Raw genomic sequence first — 19,503 nt, 5'->3', positions numbered from 1 at the left:
AAATTTCAAGGCTTTATGGTTGCACATTTAGAGTTTTAGGTAAGTTTTATTTATTAAATCATACAAATAATTCATATTCAGACAGATTGTAGAGCTGCTAACAGGTAATTTATAGCCCAAAATTTTGTATATAGGAGTCCTATTCTCTATTCCCCTGTTCATTAGCTTGCATAATTGATAATTCTCAGTTGAGAAAGCAGGCGAAATTTTATCTGTAATTATTTTAATTTTCGGTAGAGAAAGTAATTTATTTAAGGTTTCAAATTATTTAATCTGGTTTAGATGTTCTGATGCAGCTATGGGTGAATATGCCTGATAATGCTTGAGAGAGCAAGAAAGTAAAAGCAGAATAAAGGCTGGGTTGCTTCATCCTTTCTGTGGTGCAAATTTGATTACAAAAGGAAAAAGGCTGGTAACAGTCCCTCTTGTTTTTTCCTATGTGTTTCTATTTACTTCACTCTTGGTGCACTGTTTAAAACTACAACTTTGAGAGAGAGGCTTTGTTAGGAATGTCAGGATTTACACTATAGTACCATACTGTGTAGGTTGTGTGGTCCTAGTGATAATCTTGTCTCTCCCTTTCAGGCCACAAGTTTGTCTGTATTGCATTCTGTAGTTATGTCTTTAATTTAAATTAAATTAAAACAAGAATATCCCACACTTCTGAAAGAGCAGGAGAATATGGTTGGGGGAAATGTTTATATTAGATGTTTAAAGAGTTTGGGCTACTTTAAGATATAGCTGTAGTAAGGAATTTTGCATATTTTAGTGTTGGATTTGTACCACTGGAAAATAAAATGCCTTGTTGGCCTGCTGAACAGCCGTGGTTTGCAGATGTGAGAATTTCCCAGTTCCAGTGAACGCCTCCACAGCTCTGGAAAATTATTCAGACACAGATGAAGACCTGAGTTCATATAAGCCTTGGTGTCTCTATTGAGACTAACACTGCAAGTTACTACCAGTCTTGGTAGGTTTTCTGAGAAGTGCTTGTTAGCAAGGAAGTAGAAGGGAATAGCTAATTTTTGTGAACAATTGGTGATAACAGCTTTGCTTCTTCAGTAGAAACACTGTAAGCCACTTTATCTGTCTTAAAGGAGCATTCAGATTAACAGGAGTATTTAAGTATGGCCACTTTAAATCCCAGAATATTTATTATTTGGAATACTGGAACAAAAAGTTGTTTGCATGGTATTTTTTATTATTAATTACTACATCAAAGGGCCAACAAAATAAAAGGTACATTTTAGACCAGAAAAAAAAAAAAGTAAATATAATGTAAAATGTAAATGTAAATACAACATCAATCACACATTTTATTTTGTAAGCTAAACATAAACATAATTGGCTGGTTACTACTAGAATAAAAGCTAGAGTGTTTGTTTCAGACTTTACAGAAAATAGTTTAGTTTAACTTTCACATGTTCTTGTTGTGCTTGGGTTTTTTAGTGTTAAGTCTGGTCTGAAGATAGCTACGGGCTAATGACTGTGCCAGCTAATTTCATCTGTATTAAAACATGTTCTTTATTTTTCTTATGGGATTGTGGAAAATTTAGCACTTATGATTGAAGATTTTAATAAGGTAGGATCTTGTAAAAATGCTATAGAAACTGCTTTTCAAAATATGATCCATTATTTTTCTGTTTTGCCTTCCTATATTCAGCCACCCAGGTGTGTTCTTTTCATCCTGAAATCCCATAAAAGTCTGTTAACAAGAAATAAAACTCAGGACTGGAATCTTGTCTCTGCTAACCCAACGTGGCAATATTGGCACTGTGTGTTCAGTTCTGGGAAGGACCCTAGACAGGATTTCACCCCAAATAATCTAATTTTATTCTTGTAGGGCTGGACTTTGTGTGTTAAATAGAGAAGGAATTTGTTTTCTAAAGTGCAAGATCAGGTGATTACTTTCAATGTCAGTCTATATACTACAGGACAGTATGACAGCACTGAACTATGTTTTAATTATGAAGAAATCCTATGCTCTGTAACATCCCAGGGCTGACCCTTTTTTGTTTTCTCTTGTGCACAGTATAACAGAGCTAAATAAACAGAGACATTATGATTGCAGCTTCTGAAAACAGAAGTAGCCCAAGAAATATTTAAAAGCAATTTACTTACGAATCTTTCCCACTTAGACTGCCAGGGATATTATGTGACTACAGTTTAAGGGCAGGATTTCACTAAAGGAATTACTTTTACTGGAGACCATCAAGTTTGTCATTTTATAATAATGCCTTGATGATATTACTCCAGAAAATATTTTTCAGGTTTTTTGTAGGTCATTTTTTATTATATGAGGTCCATCCCAGTGAGTACTAGCAACAAATGTAAATGAAATCCAAACTTAAAGGGTTTTGGCCAGATTTCAGGAAATCATTCACTCATTACAGAATACCCATAACTCTCCCAGCAGACACAGCAAATTCTCCTAGGCAGCTTGCCAGACTGTCACGATGATGGCTGCTATCTCAGATCTCAGTTAGCACATTTTGGTCTTCAGTGAAGATTCCCAAAGCTTGTTACATCAGTCTTGGCACAGCACACCAAGGAAGCATGCACAGGATCATGACTTACATGAATGCATTGCTCTCTCAGGCCCTGAATAAAATCTGTGGCAATCAGGCAGAAAAACCACACTTCCCTTTTGTCTTGTAAACTTGAGAGCCAATTAGTTGAAATATCTCTATGGAATACATGAATTTCCAGCTGCAGGCAAGAGAGAAACTTGTACTAAATATGGTAGCCCTTTATTACATGTATTTGTGTTTAATTATTTAAAAAATTATATTATTAAAGGTTAAAGTCTTTTGTGACTGTGATGGTTAGATGTACTTATTTCTAAAATGCATATGGTATTTCTTATGCCTACAAAGTGATATTTATAGCTCTCACTGGTGACACTGCACCTAAAAAAGGGATCCAAAGTTCTGTCCAAAGCATTATGTCACGGGGGGTGGATCTAAGGGAAAAACAGCATTTATAGTACTGCAGGGACTGATTTCATAAGGGAGGTTAAACAAGCTTTTCCCAAACAACTGTAATGAAGTGACCAATTAAGACAACAATTCACAGTAATTTCAAAGGAAATGTTTGGAAAAATGGAAGTGATTGTTTGAGGTGATTTAAATAGAATGTAGTTTTGGAGGACAAAAAGAGTTACTGAACATTGAGTAACTATTCAGTTCCTCAAAGTGTAGAATAATCCCTGAAGTAAACTGAAAAATAAATAAATAAATAATGAATTACCTTTTTTTTTTTTATTATTTGGAATGTCAGCTTTTTTAAACACATCATGATCACAGCTGCTTTTTTTTTGGTGCTGATTTATTCAGCAGTATCTAGAAAGTTCCATCCCTTGTGAAAGATTACTACCACAGTTCAAGAACTATCTGCAGTACTTGAAATGGAGGGCTTTTTAGGTGTTATTTCTACTGTGTTACTAAAGTGTATGCTCCCTTGCTAATGATGTTGTCATGACAGTATTATCCAGACTCAGAGTCTTGTTGTGGTTGTTGATATTAACTTAAGGTTTTTTTTATGTATTGATCCATATTTTAGTTTCTTTTCAGTAACAGGGTTTTTTTCTCCTGTTGTCTATAAAAATTCTGGTTCCTTAACCTGAAGGCAACACAGAGCTCTATACTGAGAAGTGGAAATGAGCTGTTTGGAAGTACTCTACAGTCACTATACAATATACTGTTTTTTATGTGTTTTATATAAGTGATGTAACTAAAATCAAACTCTTTTTGTTTTTTTTTTTTTTTTTTGTTTTTTTTTTTTTTTTGTTTTTTTTTTTTTTTTTAAAGTAAAAGTCAATAGTAGAATTATTGTCCAATCTAGAAGAAAGAGAGAAAATTGTTTTAACTCTTCCAGTCAAGCTGTGATCTAGCCCAAGCAGTTAAATGGAAATTAGGAGGACAGTTTGCTGTTACACACATCAAAATGGCTTGTGTTTTGAGTAAGTCATTTAAAAGGGTTTGGCTTCAACATGTTCGTAGAGATTTATTGTCAGACGTGCTCTAAGTAAACCATATGGACTGCTATATGGTTAGAAATGATACGTGGCTTATGGAGCTGCTGGCCCTACCATCTCCAGAGTTGCTGGATTCTGCATTGACACGATTTGTCTCCTTCATCCCAAAGAAGTATTCTGGACCAAGCTTCAAAGAGGCAAAAACTCGATGGTAAGCCAACCATTTGCAACACTCTGTGAACTTTTAACCAAAAGGGGAAGTTGAATTTGATATGGTCTGATTATCATAGAAGTTTTCCAGGCCTGAGAGTGGCTGATAATGCCATTGGGGTGCCTGTCATTTCCCACCAGATGCTCTGCCGGGGACATTATAAGTTAAAAGTGGCATTCTCTGTACTTTCTCCTTTCCTTTCATGTATGTGGAATTAGGCATACAGAGAATTAATAGTAGTGAGACCATATTTACAGACATATAATTTCTATCATCCAGACCATTAATTATGTCAAACAGGAACATTATATGGTCTATACTCATTTATGCACAAGGTGATTGGTCACAGGTACTATAACTTTTTGGCCTGTGTGTAAATAAGAGATCAAAATGGCAAGTGTGAAGGTTCTAGGGATCTACAGAAGTCAGCACACCAGACAGCAAATAATTTGAAAACATTCAAAAGCAAGTGCCTTAAAATGGAAGAGCTTCCTGAATTATTTATTATTAGGTCCTGAAAAATATGTCTGAAACATAAGGGTTGGATATTAAGCTTAATATAATGCATAATGGGAGTTAAGAAACTGAAAATGTGAAATATGCAAAAGAATATGCTGAACAGTAAGCAACATACCCTAACACATAGGGACACCCTATGAGAATAAAGTGATGTATTAAATACCACCCTGTCAGGACTATATTTTTCATTTGCCCTGGCATCCCAAGCATCATTCCTTGTTCCAGGGAACAGCACTGAGCATACACTTTAGTCACTGTTTTAAAACATTCACTTCCGTGAAATTTCACTTTCCTTCATATAGAACTGAGGAAAGGCATGCAACTGCTAATTTTCAGCTATTTGTAAGCACTTAATTTAAAATACTTCTAAGAGTTAATTTTTTAGTGCTTTTACAATAATTTTTGTAAAGTGACAGAGGAGTACTTAAGAGGCTGAGAGCTAGGTTTTGTCCAATATTAAGTATTCATGGAATGAAGGTGGAGAAATGCAGAGCAGTGGCAGTACTGTCACTGTAGAGACTTGAGAACAATTTAATTCCAAGGCCAGGCTGCTGTAGGTGCAAGAACAGCTGATCATAAGCCAGGACACTGATGCTGACATGCAGCTGACTCCAGGGGATCAGCAAGATGAACCTCTGTATGGTCATAAATAAAACAGTGCCAGGATCTATACATGCAAACATGTTCTGTTAGAAAGAACTTGCACACTTTCAGCTCATTCCAACTACCGTTTTCCCAAAAGTTAGCAAAATAGGTTGATATTAAAGAGTGGCAGGTTGTAGACTTTTAAAACGCAACCGACTCGATGCCTGGGGTAAGTGGTAAATGTGTGGGCTGCTTGAAGGTTACAATTCTTCATAATTCCCAGTTTAGCTGCCACTCCCTAGTTGGATCTAGTCCAGCTCCTTCTGATGCACCCTTCAATTCTCCTTCTCTACTGCACTATCATCTGCTGTTTTCTCTCCTTGCATCCTAAACTCCACATCTTGATGTACTTCCATCAGCCTTTTATCTAAGTCCTCTCATCTCACTCCCACTTTGGCTCCAAGTTGGACTTAGTTACAAGAATCAAACATGTCAACAAGCCCCAGCAGAGTAATTTTGAGTCTACCCTAAGCAGAAATTTCCTGTAAACCTGATACCTGGATTATTTCCTTGTTAGAAGAATGACAAATGGCTCGCTAAATAATGGGCTTCATAAATACATTATCATTTCAATGAAATGTTTCATAGCACCTCTGAAAAGGCAGTAAGAGGTGAACTTTAGTGTAATTCTCTGCTGAGCTTCACAGCCAGACCTATTTCTAGGTTCATGTAAGATGCTGAAAAACAAGCTAGGACATGATATCATCACCAGATGTTGGATATATAACTTGATGCATTTTTTTGTGGTTAGTGGGCTGAAGAGCTGATCAAACCATTATTCCACTTTGTGTAAAAGAAGTGATACATCTGTTAGAAATTGCACTAAGACCTTTGGGATTTGCAAATGCAGTAATACAGTTTTGCAGATGTAACTAATTATACTTTGAGAGATAATGAACATTGTACTGCTTGGGTGTGAGGGGAGAGGAATATATTATGGATTTTATTTGTTAGTATTATAACTAAATGTCTTCCTATTCCAGCCCACTTTGAAGGGGCCAGGCTTGAAAAAGAAGCATTTTATTTGTTTAGGGTGCATTTTATTTGTTTAGGGCTTTTTGTTATTGTTTTTTTTAAAATTTATTTATTTATGAGTACCAGCTTCTCTAGCATTGATCCCTTTACACAGCACTTGTCATACAAGTGTCATGATATTTTGAAGATGAGATGAACTGACTGGTCTTATGCAATGGCCAGCACAGTGCAAGAATTTTGTTCAAGTTGCACAAAGATTTGTGGCAAATTAATGTTTTAATATTGCTGTTTAATCTCTAAAATGCAGAGACAAAACAAAGCTTCAACTAACCTTGTTTTTCACTTGATGATTGATGCAGACTGTTTTCTTTGAAATTTCATAGTTCCAAAAAAAATCAAAAAATAATTTCAGTGGAAGATACAGGGCTAAAACCTAGTTTCTTGGAAATCCCATGTATATGTCTTGGAGCTGAGCTGCAGCATGCAAAGGAGTCATGATGCAGCAGCCTCAAGGTGCAAACACAGCTGGTCAGAGAGATGTCTCTTCTAGAATATTATCTGTCCAAACACAACATTTATAGGGCAGCAGGTTAGGATGTTTGGTGAGGCATCTGGTTTTTACATTTGCTGCTGAAATGTGTATATCTTGAAGAAAAACTCTTGTATTTTTCAGGTGGTTTTTGCTGTATATACTAGCTCCTTCCTATTTTCAGCAGTAGTTAGGAAACACCTTACCTCATTTACAGTGCTGATCTTTCAGGTTGATTTGTGAAATAGGCTCAGGCAATACCTTGTATATCTCAATGTGGGAAAGCTCTGGCATTAAATATGAAGACATTTTGATAGACATTTAAAAAGTAAAAACTTTCTCCCTGACCACCTGAGAAATCTGAGAGTCAGCTAGAGAAAAATAGCTATGTTTTCAGTTTCTGTCAACAAAAGAGAAAACAAAGATCAGTCATTTGCTCATCTCACTTGATTGTAAATCTCATATTCGGAACATATAATGCATTAATTTGGTTGCTCATAGCCTATCAATGGAAAAAAGCAAAGGTAAGTCAGGCAGGCTCCAGTTTTGCAGTTTGGGATAGTTTGTTTCGATGACAGCTGTGCACATCCAGCCTCAGTCCTGAAGGGTAACGTCCATGGGAGGCCATGTGGCTGAAAGTTCTTTTTTTTTTTAAACCACAATCATGAAGAATTATTTCAAGACAGAGCAATAAAGGGAATCTGAAGCAAAGGAATGAGGCAAGAATATGGTATGTACTAGAACATGGGCAAAATTGAGAGACATTATAGGAGTGCTTTAGAAGTTTGAACTACATATCCAGGTTCAGCAGCAATCTGTGGCCTCTGCATATACAGGGACATTCATTATACACAGTTAAGAAATAACAGCTACCTAAGAGAACCTGCATCTTGAGCCAGCTTTCATGTGTCTTTTTGTGGGTGCCAACACCCTCTGAGGCCATGGGACCATATGTGAGCAGAGCAGCAAACAGGGATCTTTGAGCCCTCTGCAGTTTGGCAGGATCTCCTCAGGACCTCCTGGTCCCTGCCTAAGGTTCTGCTGCCACTACATAGCTGCACTTGGTAGACAAAATTCATGAAGTTTGCTTAGGGTTGCAGTTGTCCAGGGCTGCAGGACACAGTGTTCCTCTTTTCAGGCAGACACACACCTGCCTTTCAAAAGAAGAAATAGGGATTACAAAGTATTTTGCCACATTTCATTATGTTGTGGAGAAGGAAAGGAACACTTCAGCAAATGATATGGCTGGTGATGTTTGTAGGTATGAAGTAGTTTGCCTGTTAATTTCAAGGACATTTTTAACAGGTTGAACATCCCTCTGCCTAGATAAAAACCCATTATCTTGTCTGCTATTTCAACTTGGCCACTTTGGTTTGCAGAGATCTATTTTTCTCAACCTCACGTGTAAACTTCAAGTGTGTCTTTTCCCCAGTGAAAGAATTGAAGTACTTAAAGCAGCCTCGTGAATTTACTACAACTCCTGCTAAAGCAGCCTAGTTTACACCGAATTGTGCACATATATGAAGTGTTGCTCTCTTCAGTTTCAGGTTTGCAGGAGAGGTCTGAAAAATACATTCCTAAACCCTTAATGTCCCCCCAAAACAGGACATTAAGCAAGCTACTGTGTGTTAATTTTAAGCTTTGCAAGTCTCTTGACATTTTTATTTCCTTGAAAGGAAGCAGCAATTATATGTTTAGCCATTTGTTTTGCTGTAAAAAAAATCAGAAATATTTTCTCTCTTATTAACCAGACCAGTTTGCGGACACCAGGGAGTCCTTATAAACCAGCTTCTCTCAATATTTTACTTTCTTCCAGGTGGCTGAGGAAAATAATGCATCTGTTCCAAATCTCAGCAGACCCACACATTACAGACGTCACTGGAGCCCTAAAACAAACATGTTGTGTAAAGCTGGAAATGTTTCAAGAGTTCCCACAATAATGAATTCATCTGATACTCACTTGAGAAACATAACAGCTTGGACCAAATCATCTTTTCTAAACTAGCTAGATGTAGCTAGATTTTCCTCTGTGCACAAAGGGGTAAGAAAGCAGCAGGGTAGACAGATGGGTTGAACTTTGTCCTGCCCAGAGCCAAAAAGGGACAGAGGAGGTTCCTGGCAACTCAAGATCTATAACTGGGAATGAGGTAATAAGTTAACCAGCCTCAGGTTTTACTCTTCTCTGGCTGTTTGAGTTATAGTATTCATTGATTTAAATTGCCAGTGCAAGATACATTAGGAGAGAGCAAGTTCTCTATAACTCAAAGCAGATCCCTTCTGCCAGAATTAACTCCCGTGCTTACTTTATTGAAACTATTTATAAATTATTTCATCAGGAAAATCCCCCTTGTGACATACTTCATATTTTCAAGGAGGTCCTGGGAAATCATTATGACCTAATTGTGGACATTCTAGTATGTTTGTACCTGGGACATAGCCAACGTCATTCACACATTCTGTGACAGGGCATTTTATAATATTTTTTTTAAATTTTCAGCAACATTTTAACTTCATGTAAAAAACAAACAAGTTCCCCTTAAAGATACCAGGATGTTTTATTAAGGTAACCTCATTTACAAATGCTATTTTACATTATTTGCTTATCTTTATAGGTGACAATGTTTAAGCAATTATATCTTCATAAGTGTCTACCTTTTTAATTGTATTGTTAATATTTTGTGCTATATTACAGTAAAAATTATTGTATCAAATAATTATTATATTAACTTAGTATTTAAAAATTTCACCTCTTTTCGAAGATCCAGAATAATACCATTGCTTGTCAGTATAATTAAAAAGAATTTTTTTAAGTAGTCTAAACTATGCCTTTCTGAACATGAGGAAAAATATCTGTGAGGGATAGGACATGAAGGAAATTACAAAACAAAATAGAATCATAGAATCATAGAATCATAGAATCATAGAATTGGCTGGGTTGGAAGGGACCTCAGAGATCACCAAGTCCAACCCTTGACCCACTGCTGCGGTTGCTAGACTATGGCACTGAGTGCCACATCCAGCCTGGAAAGACAAAACAGGGAAAACAGGGAAAGGAAAGAAAAGGAGTGTTTACTGTATAGTAGGACTTAAAATAATTTAGTCACCTTTAAAAAGAAGCTATAAAAATGCCTTGGCTGTATCAAATTAAGTCCCATAGTTGGAACTGATATCAGCTTGTCTTTATTTATTCGGGTTTTTGTTTTTAACTTATGTCTGCTTCAAATTTCTGTTTTACTGTGACCTCTTTTCAGTAATTTTGTATTTCTTTTCCCTTATTCTGCAACCTGCCTTTGGACAATTTCTCCAAGGTTCTCCCAACAATTTGTTAGAAGTAATGAACTCCAGAGTAACTGGTGAATGAATACAAACTTCTGAACCCAAAACTTTTCTACTGACTGATTAATTATGTGTTCGTGTAATTGAATTGACAGTTTTAATTGCCTGATAACCTGGGAGACCTAGGGACTTTCATTGATTTTGTAAAGTACACAGACAGACCTCATGCTATTAAGGGATGAGTAAGAGAACATAGTTTTGATAAAGAGAAAAGGAGATAAATTGTGCATATGTCCTTGTTTCGAAGCTTTGTCAAAAATGGATCTTCCCTCCATTCTCTTCCTGCTGTTGCTAACAGTGTTTCATTGCCATGACCTTTCTGAGACTTGTGTTCTCCAGTGGGAGAAAATGAGTGTTGGCAAGTAAATAAATACATCAAAATTAAATGTAGGGGGTTTGTGTTGTTATTTGTTTTTTTTAGTTCCCTGTTTCAAGATAAGACAAAAGAAAAAATTACTAAAAATATCTCATGTGGTGTAAGAAATGAAAAATATAATTTATGTTAAAAATATAATTTATGGATCTGGAGAGCAAATTGGTAGATTCTGCTAACACTTCTACAATGGAGGCTAGTAGTGAATTATTTGCATAAGCTGTATTAACCCTGTTGTGCAAACAGTTCACTGACAGCCCATGTTTTGGATGAACCAGACCTACTGCAAATGTACACTTTTACTCAGAGAGGTCAGTCTGAGCAACACGTATGCCATTGCCTTCATGTGTCCTGGATTTGTGTCCAGCTCATTCCATTTCTGCTGTGGAGCACACATGCTTATTTCTGCCTAAGAAATATCAGTCTGAAACTGCCTAGGCAGCAGTTTGTCTTACCTAGGGTGGGAGGAAAGGAATTTTCAAATCCATTGGTCTCAAAAGCTTTGTTAGTTGAGTGAGGTACATCTGTTGCTGAAATTCTGGAAGTGGATTTTTCTAAATTTGTATTTATAGCAAGTGATTCCTGGATCAGAGGCATAATGTGAAGGATCCTTTTCAGTGGAAGTCATTGCTCTGGTGAGCTGCAGATGAGAGCTCTTCAACCTTTATAGTGAGATGCAAGAAAATACTTTTAAGCAATCATGTATTTGATAGAAAATACTGTTTAGCTAGCTTATGGGATGTTCAATTAGTTATTTAGACATTTATTAAAATCAGGTATATTTATCTGCCTATGAACTGCAGGAATGTTACATAATACTTTGCTTTATTAGTTGCTTTACAGTCTGACTTACATAGAATCATGGTTCCCATGTTTTAGGTCCCTGGAAAGCTGTTTATTATTACAATTAATGCAGTTATTGTCATATGTTAGTGACAGTTTGATTTGGTTTGGAGTATAGTGTTATGTTTTCAAAAACTCTATTTGGCATATATGTTTTTAAGTGTTTGGTACAGATATGATGTTCAGTTATAAAATCATATTATGAACTTCAAGTATTATGCCAGGTGTTCATCTTCCCTAGCTAGTTCCTCCAATTCTCTGCTGAACATTCATGCTCCAAATCCTCTTCCTTTCCCTTGTGTTCCTCAGGAGTATTTCCTTCCTGCTCTCTGTGATCTCTATAGCAGAAACAACATGATTCCCTATCTTCAGCACACCAAGCTGATCTTTTATGCATTCAGGAATGAGCAATTCATATTTTTTATTTGTGTAAATTCACGTAAGATATTGCTGTGATGAGAAATTCAGCTTAGTGAGCTCTCACAGGAATACTACAGATACATTATGCTGATTGTAATAAGTATTTTTGTCCTGGAGTAAGGAAATCCCACTCATGCCTGGCAGTGGCTTGGATGTACCTCTAGAGATGACTGATGTTGGTTGCTAAGCAAAATGAGATGGTCATGGGAGAAAGTGAGAATGTAGCAAGTGAAGGAACAGCAGCAGAGCCACCTACAGTGCTTAGGAAGTATTTAGAGAACTGCTACTGTGTGGTAATTTTATTGTGATAATTTCATTACTTAGAACCATGGGACTTTTTTTCAGAGGATAACAAATTAAGATCCCTGGAAGAGGACAGATTAGTCTGTGAAAGCCTTAGCACTATCAGGGAAATATTAATTACAGGCTCAAAACTACCTCTGTACTTCAAGCCCCATCAAAAAACCACTGAGCCAAGGGCCAGCTCTTTACTTTTTCGCTCCCTCTGTGACACTTGGATCTCTGTTCACATACTTAAAGTTATAATCACAGTGTATGCTATTGTTAGGAGGCTGCAGAGATCATGCCTTTTCCTTGCTGTAGTCAGGAGAGGTCTGGTTTTCTCATAGTATTTTTTTCCACTTGTCCTCAGAACAACTTATTGTTCCTGTGGTTACCATAGGGACAGAAAGATATTCAGCATATTCTTCCACAGTGTTTTTGCAGGCTGCTCTATGAGCCTGCACAATTCTAGTAGCATGACACCATGTTATCTTTGTTTATCTAAGACTTTATCTCCTCTTCTAAGGAAAAATGCATTCTGAATTCTGGACAACTTCACAGGAAGCAACAAGCAGCACTAGACTTCTCAGTAGCTTTTTTTTTTTGGGGGGGGGGGAGGTGAGGGGGGCTGAGGGTGGGTGGATTTCCATTTAAAAAAAATCACTTCCACCCTTTTTAAAGTCTCTGGATCCAAAAGCAGAGATTGCCCTTAAGCTAACAAAGTTATAATTACTTCTGTCTTGCCCTCCTAGGCCTACAAGGCATAGAGTTGTAATCAAGATTAGAGAAGGTTAATACAAAGGCCATTTCATTTGTGTTCTGGGAGTAGCAGAACAAGAATCCTTCCCTGTTATTAGTCATCAGATCAAAGCTGCATTATGCAGGAATGTTGTATTTATGTTCCAAACTTGGATTTCACCCAGTAAATGGCTTTAGGCCCAAGCTTTGGTGATTAAATTAGGTACTTAAAGTCTGATTAAGCACTTTAATGAAAAAAAATACTTGACCTGTATTCACATTTATTTCTGCCCTTTTTTACTGAAAAGAATATAGGTTTTTTTCAAAAGTACGCTGGTGAAATGCAGTCTTGCTTATTTCTCAGTGCACTTAATAATTTACAAGTCAAGTGATTTTGGATGTTTCAGTGCTAGGGCAAAGAGGCAAGGTTCTTTAAACAGTCCTCTGGTTGGCCTACACAATTTCAGGGATCTTAAATCACACAGCAGTTTAGACTCTTATTCTGTCTTTAAAATAATGCCATCTTTAAGTGGCAGCTTGTTGTAATATAGTTCTGTGGTTCACCCAGTAAAACCCCTAGCACTGATATATTTTCTTAAATATTTTCCTTATACTTGCTAGGCTTTTGTATTGTATGAAGTTGTATTCTTTGGAAATAAATATTTTTTGAAATAAAGGGAAATTGAAAAAGATCCAGAAAGGCTCTAATCCAGACTTGTCTATTCTCTGAAGTTCACCTTCTTATATAAGTAACTGTATGTCTCAAACTAAACATTCTCTAAAGCTGGCCTTCCCTGGGTATTCTTTGTAAAGATGACCCTGGTTTTCTTCTTCTCTGAAGGCATTTAAATGCTGTTTATCAGGTGGTTCTGCCAAGAGAAAAGAAATAAGGCCTAATTTCTGGGGATGGGTCAGGAAACTATGGTAGGCCCAGTAGAAACCTCCTATTTAAAGAAAAATTCCTGCAGGAAGTGAACACTTCTAAGATACTGTTACAACAGAAATGTGACTGTCTAAAGTGCAATGAAGATCCACCTTTCCCCACGCACTCTCCAGGCCAGTGCATTTTTCTCTGTGCTGCAGAGAAAGCTGTGCCATACCCCAGCAACCATTGCCTGTCCTGCTTCCCATTTGAGTCTTACAGCGCATTTTGCCCCTGGATTGCTATATGCAACATATGTTTGTGTGGATAATGTAACATCTTCAATATCTGCTGGGCACTCAGCAGGAATCCAGTTGTATGCTTAATCTGACAAACCCTCACATCCCTGATGCTCTGAGTGGTTTGCACTATGAGGTTACGTGAGAATTCATGCATACTTGGATGTGATGGGCTTCTAAAAATATCCCACTCCAATATACATGCACATTGACAGCAGAAATGCCAGACATTCCTCCCTTCTCAAGGCTTTTTGGTTGAATGTATGTGCATAAGAAAAAGAAACCAGTTCAAGAAATGAAACCACCTCCCTCGCAGTAAGGCAGTACTCTAAGAGTTCATTCAGAAGGGTTTCTTTGCTAATTGTACACAGATTCTTTGTTTCAAATAATTGGTAGCTGTATCCTGAAGCACTGTAGATCTCCTGCCCTTGTCTGTTCAGTCAACTTGATCGTGAGAAAAATAAAAGGGTGGCGGAGGACTGCAGTCAAAGGAACTTTGCTACTGAAACAAAAGTGAATCTGCTTCCCTGACAGACTTTTCATAGACAAAAGGGCATTTGTTTTCCCTTTTGGTACCCACAGTGGCATGGCTTTCATTAAAAAGTTAGCAGGCCAAGGTTACAGCTGTACAGGACTGCCAGCCAGCTTTTGCAGCCAAATGGTCTGCAGAAATCTGTGAGGGCACAGCTGTCTCATAGTACTGTAAGGTGAGGAACACATGATGAATAGCTAAGTCTGTGTCTATGAGTGGAAGGGGGAAGAAGAGATCACAGAGGCTATTGCAGAATGCAAGCCATACAAATTATTCTGAGAATTTGCTGTCAGTTAAATGAGCTGTGCATCTGATAGTGCCTGAAAGAACAGATGGATTGAAACTAGGATTTTGTATCCAACTCATTTTATCTGTGGCCAAGAAGGGGAGGGAAACGTTAGTATTCCCAGCTTCAGCATTACTCCTGTGTTTATGGTTCCCACTAAGATCCAAAAAGCTGGAAGAGTGTTTCCCACTTGAGATGCAGTCAGATTGTCAAAAAAACCCAAACAATTCTCAGGAGATTTCATGATATATTTGCCAAGACCAAAGAACGGTTAAAAAAGAGTTTGGCACAGTTGGTTCTGCCACCAATCAACATCATAAAATTCTGGTAAACTTAAATCTTTAAGCCAAGACAAAAATATTTCCTTCAGCTAATTTTTATCAGCAAATATATCTGATATTTTGCTGTTCGAATTTAATAGTGGTGAACAAATCATTACATTTCTGGAATTTTATCTGTTATTTTTAGGACTTAAAAGCATTATGTGGAATCAATTATTTTAAAATAGAGTTGTTTTTTTTTTAAATCAGTCAAGTGTGTATTAAATCAAGTATATGTTATTTTTTGTTTCTTTGGTACTTTCCAGGGTGTTGGCAGCACCAACCATGGTATTTGCTGGCCCTTCCCACCTGCCACCGGGCCTCCCTTATCCCTGCTTGTAGTCCCAGGAACCCATTTCAACCCAGCCTGGGGCTCTCTGTCCCTCATCAAACTATTTTGCAACTGTGTCTGTTCGTAGCTATTTACCCAGCCGCATCTTTTGCACCTGGTGAGATCCCTTGAATCAACTGTGGACCTAGGTCTGGGGATATTGATGGACCCTGCTACCAGCCTGCTGCTTTCTCAGCCCCTGTAGGACTTTTAGCTCTTTGTGAAGGCATTGCTTGCTCTGGATCACCTTTTACTGCCATGTCCTTAGAGAGCAGCTGGCCCTTGCTACTTTTGCCATCAGAATCAGTGGATTTCTTTTTTGTTTTAGCAGAAGTACATTTTGTGTGCCCCTCCTCAGCAACATTGAAACCTCAGCTGAGAGTTACACTCTGATTCTGCTTTAAAGAAAGAGAGAGATGGCCAATCTTCTTTTTGAAGTGATTTGTGAAACTCATCCCTGGTTTTGACTTAGTCAGCTGTTCATGTGATGTAAACACTCTTTCTACAAATGCAAGATGATACCCAGAATAGGGGAAAAAAGGTTACAGGATTGGACAGTCCTCAGTATTTGGCAGTAGCTCCACATTTGCAGAGATCCTTCTGCCAAAAGTCTCACCCATGAGGGTGAGCTAAACTGTAGTGACAGATGAACTGGCTGGATGGACCCTGCTCCTGATGCACACACATGGGAGAAATAAATCATAGCAGCCAAAAGTGAGGATCAGCACCAAAAATGGCCCTGTCTCTTTGTTTCCTCCTCCTCATTCTCTTCATTACTCTTAAAGGCAGAAATGATTAGGTCATGCCAAGTTTTCTCCCTTTGGCCTTATCTAGATTACCCAATCCTAATTCCTTTAACCTTTCTTTATGGGCCATGTTTTATGACATTCAGTCATTCTTGTCTGAGCTGACTCAGTTTCTTCTTGATCTGCACCACCCAGAAATGGACATTGTAATCCCCCTGAGACCCTACTGATGACAAGTGGAATGAAAAAGTTACTTCACGTGTTTTGCAGACAAAACTGTTATTTACCTATCCCAATATAGTATGTTCTGTTTTATGTAGCACCCTAACATTGAAAAATTTTCAATTTATGACTCACTGTAGTTCAGAGACCCTTTTTGTAGCACAGGAGATCATAATTATTCATCTTGTCACTATACAGTTGATTGCTCTTACTTATGTGCAGAATTTGACATTCATTCTCTCTAAATTCACTGTATTCTCCCTCAGACTATTTCTCTGAAATTGCTCAGTGACTCTGCAGTAAGTCTGTTTTTAGAGCCACTCTTGTTAGTGGAAGATGGCTAAAGCCACTGTCACCGATACGTTATTAACACAGGTAGTATTTCAGTGCCACTTTGTCTGCATTAGGTAGCCCAAACATTGATGGTACTAAAGACACTTCCATGACTATCTTGGGGATAGATATCCACAGGAATTTTTAGTGGTTAAATTATACTGGATCCAGGTTGAGTTGTTTCAGTGCAAAAGGAATATTAATAAGCTGGAGCAAGTCCAGCAGACAAGATCCACTAAGGCAGAGCTATGTCACATAAAGTATAAGAAAAGTGTAAGAAAGACAGGCTTATTCATCCCCGTGAAGAGGTGGAAAAAGGGACGTATCTAATTGTTTTCTTCATCCACTTAAGGAGAAGAACAGAGATTTAAAATCTTAGGTACGGTCACTCAAGGTGAAATTCCACCTGGTAACAAGTATTACGTTTTCCTTGTGACACTGGTTAAGCACTGGAGGAAGTCGCCCAGAAAGGCTGTGGGATCTTCATCCTTGAAACAGTCAAAACTCAACTTAGCAAGACCCTGAACAACATGAACTGTCTTCATTGCTGGCACTGGTTTGAGGACACAGGTCCTCAACCAAACCTTCTTCACAATTTTTTTCATTTGGTAGTCAAAGAGGGAAACTCAGAAGTCAACTACTGTTGCTTAACTGGCAAAGTTTGCAAGACTTATCTGCCATGTGACTTATTTTACTTACCAACAAAATTAATGGATTCTAAACCAACATGCAAACTAAACCAATGCTAGTTTATAGTTTGTTTAGTAGTGCTTTCACATCACTTTTAATTAAGGGATTGAGGGACAGAGGCAAAACCAGAAGGGTAGGAAGAATGAGCAACTGCAGATATTTGCTTTTTTTTTTAATGAGAAAAAGACCAGCCAAAAGTCCATGGCAACAACTGACATTTACTTAATTCAAACAGCCTTAATTACAATCAACAACATTTTTTAATCAAGCCTCTTTATCAAGTTTATGGTGTATTTATTTCATATATGACACTTCATTACTGCCAACCATGACCTGAGAAAATTGACAGATGGAGGAAGAACAGCAGTTCACTGGTAGAACTGGGAACAAAATGTGTTCCTCCTAGCACATTGTTCAAAATTTGCCTGTTTCCTGATGGGAGAGCTCTTTTTTTAACTTCTCTCAGTTTTAATGGATATTCAAAACTAGGTGAATGCTGTGCATGTTCACACTTGGACGAAACATGTTCAGCTTGCTAGGTCATGGTAGAAAGAACTTCATTGGTAAGTGGCTCTGCTGATTAAGTTCTAATTTATTTGTCTGCAATTATATTCACATCATCTGAGCCTCCATATTCCAATGAATTTCTGAACAAAGAAGGAAGGTATACATAGTGTCTGCATTTTCTCCCAAGACTGTGGCATAAGATAGAAATGTGAAGAAATAGCCACCATAGGAAAAGGCTTTTCTGTTCCAGCTGCTCTATTTTGACAGCATGAACCCTTGAACATTCTGTCTCCTGTTCAGCTACTCCTTTTCCTGTCTTATTTTCTCCATTTTGACAGCTAATTTGCTGGCTCAATATTCACTTCTGCCTTCCTTCAGATTTTTTTCACTGCCTGTTTTGTAGCTTGCTGTTGTTTCTGCTCTCATTTTTGGATCATGGTGGTGTGGGTACTCCTGGATGGTCATTACAGTTAATCATGTGCATGTACCAATCTGCTTTGCTTGAAGACCTCTGGGGTCCCACATACAGTGGGATTTTCATTAAGTTTTGACAGATTGAATATCTTACTACTTGACCTCTACTTTTTCATTTGGTACTCAGAGAAAACCAAAAGTCAACCATGGCTGCTTAACTGGCAGAGTTTGCACTTCTTATCTGCGTTTTTATTTCTCCTTTTGGCTGAATGCATTTCTTGTAACTGACTTTCTGGCTTGGATGTATACACCAATGTTTCCCACCTTTTTCATATACATGCATTTGTATGAACATACATGATAATAAACAATGGCTATGACACTGGCAAATTCACTAAGTTAAAGTTGTGAATAATTGTCGGAAATGCTTGTGAAGAATGTTAGTAATGGTGAAAACAACAGAAGATGTTAATTATTGTCACACAGATATCTGTATTTCAGTCCAGGTGTGGCTGGAAGCAGATGTTTCAGCTTGGTGTAACAGACTGCTCTGGCAGATACTACTGATAGGAAGTACCTTCTCCTTCAGCAGCTGGAAGCTGGTTTGTACCTTTAAACCTGGGGACTTGTGTATCAAAGAAAATTACTCTATTTTTTATCCTTTAGATAATTTTACTATTCATACAAAGGTGCAATAATTTTTGGAAAACAGATAAGCTATTTGGCTTCAGTGTTATCATGTCTGAGTCTTGTCAAGATGCATTCTCTCCTCACAACACATAAAACATATATCTCACAACAGAGTAAATTCAAGTTAACAAAACTCATGCACTGGAAGCAGAACAATTTGGAGCAGAAAATGAATTCTGCTAAAGTTGGGAGCTGGAATAAATGAATATCCGGATTTTTTAGTTTAACTCATGGTCAACAAAGAGCATCAGAGCAAATGTGATGACTCAGTGTTATTAAACAGAAATATTGATGTCAGTCCCCAAAGGAAATAGTTTGTTTTTAAACTCTATATCCAACTCCCACTTACAGCAATAACAGCTGCAGCTGAAAATCTAGGGTTGTAATCCAGGTTGCAGCATGTTGGGTGTCCTTCTCTTCTCCCAAG

General features: G+C 37.5%; 1 protein-coding gene across 2 annotated transcripts in view; it reads left to right on the top strand.

The window, feature by feature from the left end:
- Positions 1-19,044, top strand: part of PXDN (peroxidasin) — a 104,050-nt gene extending 85,006 nt beyond the window's left edge. Inside the window, exon 24 of one of the 2 annotated variants that reach the window (XR_011725404.1) lies at positions 18,893-19,044. The gene's annotated coding sequence lies outside the window, so the exon portion shown is untranslated. Of the gene's footprint in view, positions 1-8,668; positions 9,739-18,892 lie in introns of those variants that run through there. The other variant, XR_011725403.1, reaches the window with a different exon arrangement.
- Positions 19,045-19,503: the final 459 nt, after the last annotated feature.

This window comes from Heliangelus exortis, chromosome 3, assembly GCF_036169615.1.
Source record: "Heliangelus exortis chromosome 3, bHelExo1.hap1, whole genome shotgun sequence".
NCBI classification, from domain to species: Eukaryota; Metazoa; Chordata; class Aves; order Apodiformes; family Trochilidae; genus Heliangelus; species Heliangelus exortis.
This window is presented reverse-complemented; position numbering and strand designations above follow the sequence as displayed.